The sequence below is a fragment of the Gymnoscopelus microlampas genome (genome assembly GCF_963454915.1).
Source record: "Gymnoscopelus microlampas genome assembly, chromosome: 3".
Taxonomy (NCBI): Eukaryota; Metazoa; Chordata; class Actinopteri; order Myctophiformes; family Myctophidae; genus Gymnoscopelus; species Gymnoscopelus microlampas.
The window spans coordinates 6,811,898-6,824,584 of record NC_139940.1 but is presented as its reverse complement, the minus strand read 5'-3'; positions in this window follow the sequence as shown (position 1 = coordinate 6,824,584).

Below are 12,687 nucleotides of genomic sequence, written 5' to 3'. Positions count from 1 at the left end.
CCTGTAGCAACGCCACAATGCAGCTGAAATTTCAGACACTGGCAGAACTCTGGTGTGCTTGGAGCCTGTTTATCCATTCTACAAATCTCTTCTAAATTAACAGTTTTCTGAAAAAATATGATGTTGCTCTATCAGTGGTGCTCAAACGTTTTCATGTCAAGGACCCCCAATAATTATATGTATTTGGCCGTGGACCCCCCATCTCAAAATATTTAGTTCCAGGGACCCCCAGAAGCAAAGAATTGAGTTAAAAATGCTCGCTTTAAAAATATATATATTCAAAGATGTGCACAAATGTTCATGATTTTTCAAAAATAGCTTTGAAATAATGGTTACAGAGCTTTCCCGGTTTTAAAGGACAACTTTGTTTTTTTACAACCAAGGTTTATATTTACGGGGCCAGAGCTCTGCTCTGGACACGTATTGTTATTCGCATTATTCTGTCACTTCTTCTTCTGCCACTTTTCGCAGTTCTGGCTGAACCGCGCTGTCGGTTTTTACGAAACTCGGCCATATGGTAGATGGTCATGAAAAACGATCAAAAAATAATTCTCACAATCTTTCGTCCAAAGGTGGCGCTATAGCACTCAATTGAAAATGCCAACTTTGACCAGGTACAATTCATGCCCTGTTTGACCTACAGCCATGAAACTTGGATACACATATGCGTCTCCTCATGCTTAACAACTTTCACACTCTGACTTTTGACCTCTGACCTTTAGATCTCCCACCATTTTGAATTATATGAAAAACAGTCATTGGCTCCTAACTTCTGCATTTTTTCACTTATGGAAAATCCGTTGGAAATTTTTGTAGAAAGTGGTCCAAAGTTCAAGTACGAAACGTTTCGTGCAGATTGCTCAAAAATCCCAGGAGGAGATAGATTTTAACTATTACAGTTTTATGAAAATTATTCATCTGTGCCTAACACATACATGCAGACTCACATTTCTTTGAAACTTTGCAGAAATGTACAGGGTCATTCCAAATATCACTGAAACCAATCTTACTCCAATTGGCCAAAAGGGGGCGCTATAGCAATTTTTTGAAAAGGCAGACTTTAAACAGGCATAAGTCATGCCTCGTTTGGCCGAAAGTCGTGAAACTTGCTTACACATGTGCCTTGACTCATGAGGAACACACGTATCGATTTGACCATTAAGCTCCGCCCTTAGATTTTCCGCAATTTTGAGCAGTTTGAAAAATACTTGTTTTTGCCAGTTCTGGCTTAACCGTGCATACGCTTTTTACGAAACTCGGCCATATGGTAGATGCTCATGAAAAACTACCAAGAAATAATTCTCACACTCATTCGTCAAAGGGTGGCGCTATAGCACTCAATTGAAAGTGCCAACTTTGAACAGGTACAACTCATGCCCTGTTTGACCTACAACCATGAAACTTCGATACACACATGCGTCTCTTCATGCCCGACAACTTTCGTGGTCTGACTTTTGACCTCTGACCTTTAGATCGCCCACCATTTTGAATTATATGAAAAACAGTCATTGGCTCCTAACTTCTGCATTTTTTCACTTATGGAAAATCCGTTGGAAATTTTTGTAGGCAGTGGTCCAAAGTTCATGTGTAAAATGTTTCGTGCAGATTGCTCAAAAATCCCAGGAGGAGATAGATTTTAACTATTACAGTTTTATGAAAATTATTCATCTGTGCCTAAAACATACATGCAGACTCACATTTCTTTGAAACTTGGCAGAAATGTACAGGGTCATTCCAAATATCACTGAAACCAATCTCACTCCAATTGGCCAAAAGGGGGCGCTATAGCAATTTTTTGAAAAGGCAGACTTTAAACAGGCATAAGTCATGCCTCGTTTGGCCGAAAGTCGTGAAACTTGCTTACACATGTGCCTTGACTCATGAGGAACACATCTATCGCTTTGACCAGTAAGCTCCGCCCTTAGATTGTCCGCAATTTTGAGCAGTTTGAAAAACACTTAAACCCAGGATTTTTCAGCTATTTGCGTGAAACTGTATCATCTGTGTGATCTCCTTTTTCACAGTTACTTATCTGTTGGGCCAATGGCGTCTCCCTTAAATGAAGGCCTCACAATCTCAGGGTCGCCAGTTCAAGCCTCACTTGATGCAGACTTAATTTAAGTTGAATTGCAAACAACATGACTGTATCATTGAATACATGTGCAACTGTTAAAGGTAATGATGAAATGCTTCTTGGAGAGAGTATGTTTTTTTAATGTATGACAAACTTCATTGTGAAAATAACCGATCTACAATCTCAAAACTTTTCAGATAGCAACATGTTTCTGAGCTTGTAGATCGGCTGCTTTCACTGTTTTCGGTAGCGAGGAGACATACAATTTCTCTATTGGTAAATGGTTTGTGAACGAGTGATCTTAGTGTTAGCTTGGTTCATGACAGAAGGCAAGAGTTTATGATCTTCAACAGACAACATCAGCCTGGACAAAGCTATCACTAGCACTATAGGTAGTGTTGCAGCCTATTAGCCTATCATGGGGCGGCCATAGCTGGGTGGTTAGTGAGCACGCCTAGGGAACCAGAGGCCCTGGTTGCCCCAGGTTCGATTCCAGGCCATCCCAGCATATGCGGCGATTAAATTAAATTTGTCCCTGAGCAAGACTCTTAACCCCTAATTGCTCACAGGTTCTCATTGGAAACAAGACCACAAGGACTTTCATGAACGACCTGTTAAAAGGAATTATCCTTATCCTAGTCCGAAGGTTGAGAGTTCGATTCCTGTTAATGGCAATAGGTTGAGATGTCCAATCTATCCATTCTGTCTACTTCTTGGCCTCAATTACAAAACCCATCTAACCCCTGATCATTTTGATAGGATTGGATGGCTTAGGGTTGCGGACAGAGTACAGCAACTTGCTATGGGCCTGGTCTTCAAGATATACCATAACATTGGGATCCCCCTGTATTTGTCAAAATACTTCCAAAATGTTAATGATGTCCATGATCACAATACCAGAGGAAGCTCCACAAACCTTGTCCAACCCTTTTTTGGCTCAACAAAGGGAAGTAACTCGTTCTCATGCTATTCATCAAAAATGTGGAACGCCCTACCAAAAGGAGTAAAGGAGTGTAAAACCCTACTCTCTTTCAAAACAGCCCTAAAGATACACCTTCAGGAGGCTGCAATTGGAAAATGGCCCCTGTCTAAGTCCTAACCTAACCTACCCCCCTACCCCCCCCCTCTCTCCTTCTCCTTTTGTACATATTTCTCACTCTTCATACCAGTAACCTGTAAACTGATTGTATGACATTCTATAGTAGTTGTGTATATCTGTCTGTCTCTTATATGTATCATGATTTGTGTGCATGGGGAACTCATTTGAAACAAGCTCAGTGCTTTTATGAGTCTTCCAGTTTAGTAGACCTTGTATTGTGAATTTGTACTTCCATGTACTGTTGTTCTCATGTCTTACTAAATAAAGTACATCAATCAATCAATCTCTCTCTCTCATCAATCTATTCCGTTTCCATGTCTCTCTTCAATCTATTCCGTTTCCATGGCTCTCTCTCTCTCTATATATCTCTCTCTCTCTCTCTCTCTCTCTCTCTCTCTCTCTCTCTCTCTCTCCAGTTTCCATGTCTGTCTGTCTCTCTCTCACTGGCCCCGTATTATCGCTGCTTGCAGCTATATTTTAGCTTGTAATTAAAGTAAATAAAAGATGAGTGTTATTTTTTTTCATTTACTGCTTTCTATAGTTTTAGCAATTTTCGCAATCTTTTTTACAGTGGGCGGGGGCATTCTGTCCGGTGGCTAAATATGCCTTTTTTACACAATAAAAAAGGTCCTGTGGTCTTTGATGGCCAGATGTGAGTTATTGGGGGCTAGAAGAGCTACTGTAAATAATAATAAAGAAAACACCGGGTCATTGTGTAAAAAAATGCTAAAATTGCTAAAACTATAGAAAGCAGTCAATTTTAATATTTTAACACTCATCTTTTGTTTACTTTAATTACAATCTAAAACATAAAGCTTGGTTGTAAAAAAACAAAGTTGTCCTTTAATGGGTTGAACAATCCCAAAAAGTTACTCCACAGAGGTTTTAGTAGCTCAGATGCTATACTCTCATCTAAAGGCTATCTGCAGCTGGCAGGACATTACATTACAGCTCCATACATTAAAGGGATAATTCACCCCCAAATTGACTTTTTTTTCCTCTATCGATTAGTCACCCCATGGATACATTGAATTTGCCGACGAGCAGTGGGTTCCGGTAGGAGACACAAAGGAGACTCTTTGTGTCTCCTACCGGAACCCACTGCTCGTCATCAAAGTATTGGCTTAGGAATGTCCTTAGAAATATCCATTAATTCAAGTCTCCATGGGGTGAACTATCCCTTTAAAAATGTGTTCATCCGGCCGGAGGGAGACATAGTGCTGCATGAATGTGTCTAAAAATAATCTTTAAAAAATACGCAGACGTATAAAAACATCCTCATGAGGCTTTATCTTTATTATCTCTACTATCTTTATCTTATTTTCTTATTTATCTTAATCTTTATTGCTTACACCGTTATGGGTGGGTGGTGACCATTAAACCCTCTTGATTGTCCTGATACTTGGCGAGCCGGACAGGACTGTCCTATCGGTCTGTCTGTCTTAATCATTAGCCAGGACATTCCAGTGACGGGACGCCGCATGCAGAGGAGGAAAACCCCCCCTCAGGCAATAACTAACAACGTCACATTAAGATATACATAACTGAGACACGGTCAGACTCAGAGACTAAACACTTAGCATGTGCACCTGTGTAGGGTTAGGATCCTTTAGAGTTTTTACCATTCCGGTTCCTTAACGGTTCAATCTTAACGGTTCGATTCCTTAAAAGGATAGTTCACCCCCAAAATGACTTGTTTTCTATTCGATTAGTCATCCCATGGAGACTTTAATTCATGGATATTGTTTTGTTTTTGTCACATTCTCTAAGCCAATAATTTGATGACCGTCAGCGGTTCCGGTAGGAGACACAAAGAGTCTCCTTTGTGTCTCCGACCGGAACCGCTGCCTACCGGTCTGCCGGTCATCAAATTATTGGCTTAGGAATGTGACAAAAACAAAAACATATCCATGAATTAAAGTCCATCCTTTTAACAGGTCTGTAACTCTGAGAGTGTACAAATGGAACCACTTACGGGTCCATTTGGTTCCATTTGTAGGCTACACTCTATTCCCCTCTACACCAAATCTCTTTGCCGAAAATAGCTGATCTACTAAGCTCAGAAGATCAGCTATTTTTGCTGAGTGTTCACCTACTATGAACACATGCCCAAGATAACGCTATAAGGTTCAAGGGATTAAGTTCCCAAAATGTCTGAAGGATCACCATACTGATGACCTGCTTTAAATGCCACAAGCCATCTTTCACCTTTATGGCCATAAAACAATGGAACAATGTTACAACAGAACACATTTTCATTTTCAAACTTTCTCCCATCTACCAAAACAATGACACATGTTATCAGTCCATTCAGCAAACGTTTGTACATTAGTGCTATTGGAGGTCAGGATCAGGATAGGGAGAATTGGGGATGATAATGATATATGACTACTGCTATAGTACAACTGTTACTCATGTGTAATGTTTTGATTGTTTTATAGTGTGTGTATAGTGGGTTGTTTAGTGTTATAGTGTCTATTTACCTAATGGGTGCAATTAAACAGCAATCTGCTATAAAACCTGGTGCATTGCACCTCTCCCTTATAAACGTGATATAACTCAGAGACTTCTTCATACTTGCACACAAACTGCACTGTACACATTCATGCACTCACCACACTACATGACTGCACATACACACCTCATACTAAGGACCGTGATGGAGACAAGCTGACAGCTATTTTTTTGCGTTATGGTGTGGGTCAAATGTACATGTTATTATTGCGTTGCTGTCCGGCAGAAACCACCTAACTCCATTTTTCCGCTTTCGCATTTGCTTCCATAAATCAGTGCTATTGAACACCCTTTACATCTGTGTGTTGGTAAAACCAACGGTAGAACTAATGAAAAGTATTAAAAGGCGCTTCTGACAAAACCAGCTAACCCCATTGGATCTTTCTGCTGAACCAGCTAACTCCACCACCTTTTGACCTCCAACCTCATTGTGTGTGAGCTTGGAGGTCCATTCAGCTGTTCTTATCAATGATGAACAAAACCTCCTAACTCGACTTTTTGTTTTGTTTTTGTCATTTCCTGAAAAATGAACATTTTGGAGTTATAGCTGGTTTCTGCCCGACAGCAGAGATATGTTTTTTTCCATGATCAATAAATATATCAATCAATCGCTCAGCGTTATGTGTGGTTTGTTTGTGTACGCTGACCCTGCTTGTGTTCTGACAAGGAACTTCACAGAGTGAAGAGAAGACAATGAGTCAACGAGGTTGATAAACATTGACATTGTGACACACGAGGTGAACATGACTCAAAGAGTCAACATGAAACACAATGACACCTCAAGACAAAAATGACACGTTAGACCATTTCCTTTTCAGTATAGAGGCTATACGGTATAATAATAGCCTGACTGTACCGCCATGCAAATGACAGTCACACAGCTCACTATAGACGTGTTAAAGGGGAACACCACTCATTTTCAACATTGAACTATGTAGTTCAATGTTAGGTTTCCGATTCTGCAAAATGTCTTCTAAATCCTAACAGTTTTCTGAAAAATTTATGTTTCTATATCAGTCAGTATATTCATGTCAAGGACCACCAAAATGATATGTATTTGGCCGCGGACCCCCATCTCAAAATATGTTGTTCCAGGGACCCCCCCAGAAGCAAATTTTGGATTTGAGTTACAAATGTTCGCTTTAAAAATATATATATATATTCAAAGATTTGCACACATTTTCACGATTTTTCAAAAATAGCAGATCTACGAGCTCATAGCGCGGCACTCGGTGCCGCGCTATGAGCTTGTAGATCTGCTGTTTTTGAATAGCCTAAAGTGTAAAATAATGCTTTTTTTAGCGCAAATCTAAAAATGACACAGTTCCAGGTCTTATTAGGTTAATACACCTTAGAGCTGTTGTTGTGTGGAAATAATAAAAAAAGTCCCCCCCCCCTTCTGTGTTGCCTAGAACTGGATAATTGATTGAGGTCATGTGATCAGTGACATAATCGGCAAGGTGTACTTCTGGCTGAGGGGGGCGGAGCCAAAAGTACACCTTGCATATGTCACTTTTTTGTCTTATTTCCACACAACAGCTCTAAGGTGTATTAAAGACATGGTTCAATGTTGAAAATGAGTGGTCTGCCCCTTTAAGCTGTTTCACACATGTTTTTTTAAACGCTGATTCTAATCAGAGATTTAGATTTCATACAGAAACATTAAGGCTACAGTAACACCTGAACAACAGCTAAACTCACCTGTACAGCACAGGTGAGCAGTGGGGTAACGTAACTGAGTAAATGTACTCAAGTACTGTACTTAAGTACAATTTTGAGATCTTTTTTACTTTGCTGGAGTATTTCTAATTTTCAATATTTCTTACTTCTACTCCACTACATCTCAGAGGCAAATATTGTACTTTTACTCCACTACAATTATTTGAAAACGTTAGTTACTAGTTTCTTTGCAGATATAAATTATTACATTATAAAACATACATTAACCACTTTAGCCCTATTTTATACATAGGCTATTTGAAAATAGCCGATCTACAAGCTCACAACGCGTCGCATCGCACGCGTTGTGAGCTTATAGATCTGCTATTTTCAAACATTTTGGTACTTTAAGTATATTTTGATTCCAATACTTTTGTACTTTTACTAGTAACATTTACAAGTAACATTTTGAAACACAGGCCTTTTACTTGTAATAGGAGTATTTTTATATTGTGGTATCGTTACTTTTACTTCACCTGTGTGTAGAGGGCAGGCTGTGCCTCCACCTCCCAGCAGCAACAATGGATCTGATGCCACAGCAGATAATAAACCTTCAAGTCATCACTTCTCCAGTTCCAGACCGTCTCTCTAGTTGTGTCCTTTGACTTTAGTGTTATTACAGCCTAATAATACATACAACTATAGCCCATACCTGCAGTATGAACTGAATAGATACGGCAAAACAAAGACTCTTGATATTATAGTGCTGTATTATAGTGGTGGAAGTAGTACTCAGATATTTTACTTGAGTAAAAGTAGCAATACCACGATACCAAAGAATACTCTGTTACAATAAAAGGCATGTGTTCAAAATGTTACTTGAGTAAAAGTGCAAAAGTATTGTCATCAAAAATACTTAAAGTACCAAAAGTAAAAGTAGTAAAATGTTTGAAAATAGCAGATGCGATGCGTTGTGAGCTTGTAGATCGGCTATTTTCAAATAGCCTATGCAAGAAACAGGGCTAAAGGGGGTAATGTATGTTTAATCATATAATAATGTATATCTGCAAAGTAACTAGTTACTAAAGTTGTCAAATAATTGTAGCGGGGCAAAAGTACAATAATTGCCTCGGAGATGTATAGTGTAGTAGAAGTAAAAGTACTGAAAACTGGAAATACTCCAGCAAAGTTAAAAAAAAAAATAAAAAAAAACTCAAAATTGTACTAAAGTACAGTACTTGAGTAAATGTACTTAGTTACTTTCCACCACTGCCTACTACTACTCCATTGTAGGACAGACAGACAGTGTATAAATGAATCATTACACCTGACCCTCATCTCATCTCATCCGCCTTTTCCTTCTTTTTCCTTCTACTTCCAAACGTTTTGCTCTTAAACTATTAAACAAACAAAACAACTCAGACAAGCAACAACGGCTACGTTACGTTACGTTAAAGTAACGCTACATTACGTTACAGTTCAAAAGCCCATTCTTAGTCCAAACGGACACTTTGTGTCTCTGTCTCTTTATTCTTTAAAGCGACTTTCTTACCTTTTGTTGGTGAGCCACTGGATACACTACCACACTGTCTATACCGAGACTCACCTGAGTCACGTGACAACACCCCCCCCCCCACACGCACACGCGCACGCACACAAACGCGCACACACACACGCACGCATGCACGCACGCACGCACGCACGCACGCACACACACACACACACACACACACACACACACACACACACACACACACACACACACACACACACACACACACACACACACACACACACACACACACACACGCCGCCACACCTTGTTACATAGAAACATGTGGCCTATCGAATCCCGTCACTCCACGGCTGTGTTTGTTTGAGGTGGTTCGTTTTAATTACAGTCGCTCCAAAGCTCTGGTCCATAGGTAGAGTTAGAAGGATTTCTCCTTAACGCTATGTTACTTTCCGGTCGTTGTCCGCAAAACCCCGGTAGCGCAGGCTGCGCAGCCTCTCGTCTTTAGCAAAAAACAAAATTACACTTTTGCTACTCAGCAAAACAAAGACGGGTTTAAGATGTTGAAAGCCTAGTTTCCTCAGTGGGAACACTCTGAGCCCCCCACCTCACGTCTAAAATACACTTTGTTGGACCAAAATGTAAAATAATGCACCGGATGGAAAAAAATAATGTTTTAGTTGTTCCACTGCGCCCCCTACAGATTTGGTCAATTGAATGTTTCTATTGACAAGATATGTGGGGGGCGCAGTGGAGCGATGCGACGCGTTGTGAGCTTGTAGATCTGCTATTTTCAAACATTTTGGTACTTTTACTTTTGGTACGTTAAGTATTATATTTCATGCAATGAAATGCAATGTGTGTTTGTTTGTTTGTGTGTGTATGTGTGTGTGTGTGTGTGTGTGTGTGTGTGTGTGTGTGTGTGTGTGTGTGTGTGTGTGTGTGTGTGTGTGTGTGTGTGTGTGTGTGTGTGTGTGTGTGTGTGTGTGAGAGAGAGAGAGAGAGAGAGAGAGAGAGATAGAGAGAGAGAGGTGTGCGTGTGTGCCATGTGCTGCTGCAAATAATTAATGTGTGAATGAACCTAGCTACGATAAATAAATAATTTTACATTAGACAGTATTAACTACTTATAAGCCCTATTTATGCTTCGTCATTGATTGATTGATTGATTGATGTACTTTATTTAGTAAGACATGAGAACAGTACATGGCAGTACATAACAGTACATGGAAGTACAAATTCGCAATACAAGGTCTACTAAACTGGATAGCTCATTAAGCACTGAGCTTGTTTAAGATGAGATCCCCATGCACACAAATCATGTTGACATATAAGAGACAGACAGATATACACACTACTATACAGAATGTCATACAATCAGTTTACAGGTTACTGGTATGAAGGGTGAAAAATATGTACAAAAAAGAAAGAGAGGGGGGGCGGGTAGGTTAGGTTAGGACATGGGGTAGGTTAGGACTTGGACAGGGGCCATTTTTGAATTGCAGCCTCCTGAAGGTGTATCTTTAGGGCATTTTTGAAAGTGAGTAGGGTTTTACACTCCTTTACTCTTTTTGGTAGGGCATTCCACATTTTAGATGAATAGCATGAGAAAGAGTTCATTCCCTTTGTTGTGCCAAATCTATATACAATGTCAAAAATCTAGTCATACAATGGTGTCGCAGCAGCTCACAATATGTATCATGAGTGTGCTTGTAGATCTAATTTAGCTATCTTTTTTTGAAAGAATAAAATGTGGTGGTTTACTCACCAGTGTCCTCCTCACCCTCTTCTATGATAATGAAATGCCTATTAACATGACATTCACTTCACACAGAGAGAGAGAGAGAGAGAGAGAGAGAGAGAGAGAGAGAGAGAGAGAGAGAGAGAGCAGAGGCAGAGGGAGTTATGCACAGTGTGGGAAGATCTTTATTCATCAGGCCTTTCTCTGTCCACAACACACACACACACACACACACACACACACACACACACACACACACACACACACACACACACACACACACACACACACACACACACACACACACACACACACACACACACACACACACACAGGTTTTCCCCCTGATGGTCAAGATTAAATGTATCCCCTGAGCAAGCAGGCCGGCTCTATTAGCTCAGTGGTAAATCTTTCAGCACTTGCGCAGGAAACCAGGTTCAATCATATACAGTAAGTATAATATACAGTCTATCAGTGAATATGCATGAATACATCCATCGCCTATGAATGTAGTGTATAATTACAGTATGTACTATAGACCAGTGGTTCTCAAATTCTTCATGTCAAGGACCCCCAAATTGACACATATTAGCCCGCGGACCCCCATTTGAAAAGATATGGCAGGGAGTGGGACCCTCATAACAGAAGATTTTTACGGCTCTAGCAATGATTTTCAACCATTTTGATTTTAAGGACCCCCAAGTTTGACATGCATTAGGCCACGGACCCCCATTTAATGGCAATTCTATCTCTGGGACCCCAATTTATATTGTAAAATCACACCCTGTGTGAAGGAAGCGGTGCCTTTGGGGCGGGCCTTAACTCATTTCAGTTCGTCCCTATTGGTGGTCTGAGTCCACTTACCAAATTTGTACTTGGTAGCATGCTGCAAACTGGAATGGTGGCTGTTTAAAGGCCAGCCAATGGGCAGACAGAGGGGGCGGGGCTTAAGTAATTACAGTTTGTCCCTATTGGTGGTTTTACTCCATGTACAAAATGTGTACTCCCTAGCATGCTGTGAACTTGAGTTATGGCTGTTTAAAGGCCAGCCAATGGGAAGACAGAGGGGGCGGGGCTTCAGCAATTCATGCTCGTCCCTATTGGTGGTCTAAGTCCACATACCAAGTTTGGACTTGGTGGCATGCTGCAAACTGGAGTTATAGCTGTTTAAAATCCTGTGCTCATCCCGTGCTTGGGGGTCCCTGGACCCCTCTTTGATAACTTCAGCAATTCATGCTCGTCCCTATTGGTGGTCTAAGTCCACGTACCAAATTTGGACTTGGTGGCATGCTGCAAACTGGAGTTATAGCTGTTTAAAATCCCGTACTCTAAACGGGCGGACGGACATAACATCATTGGGGGTCCCTGGACCCCTCTTTGATAAGCAGTGGCACGTGTGGCCAAAGAGAGGAGAGATGGCATAGGCAATGTCCAAGTCCGTGTGTGTGTGTGTGTGTGTGTGTGTGTGTGTGTGCGTGTGTTTGTATGTGTTTCTTCTTTGCCCTCAGGCTCATACGGACGGACATACGGACAAAGTCAAGTGTAGAGCGGTTGGCACCGCTAAAAACAATGTTAATTCAACTCTGAGAGTGTACAAATGTTTGTACACTCTCAGAGTTACAGACCCATAAGGGTCCATTTGGTTCCTAACTATCCATCATTCAGCTGGGAACCCCCTAGAACTCCCTCACGGACCCCTGGGGGTCCCCAGACCCCACTTTGAGAACCAATACTATAGACTATCAACAGTGGATATGAGACTGATATAGTTCTTTACTTTACTGTGTACATTGTATCAGTCAGCCTTCAACAGTGGAGATCTGGATAGTATATTCAGTCTATCAACAGTGAATAGAATGAATAAATACACAATGTATCAACAAACGTGTACAGCAGTTATCCTCAACCACATAAGCTATTTTATACTTTGTCGTACAACGGTGTCACATAAAAATAACAAAGATAGCAGAGCTACAATCCCACAATATGTCAAATCGATTTTTTTTATCTATTTTCTTACAATAATGACAAGCCCAAAATTAGTTTAAAGTGGGTAACACAGGCAACTGTCATGGCTCTGAAGTGTA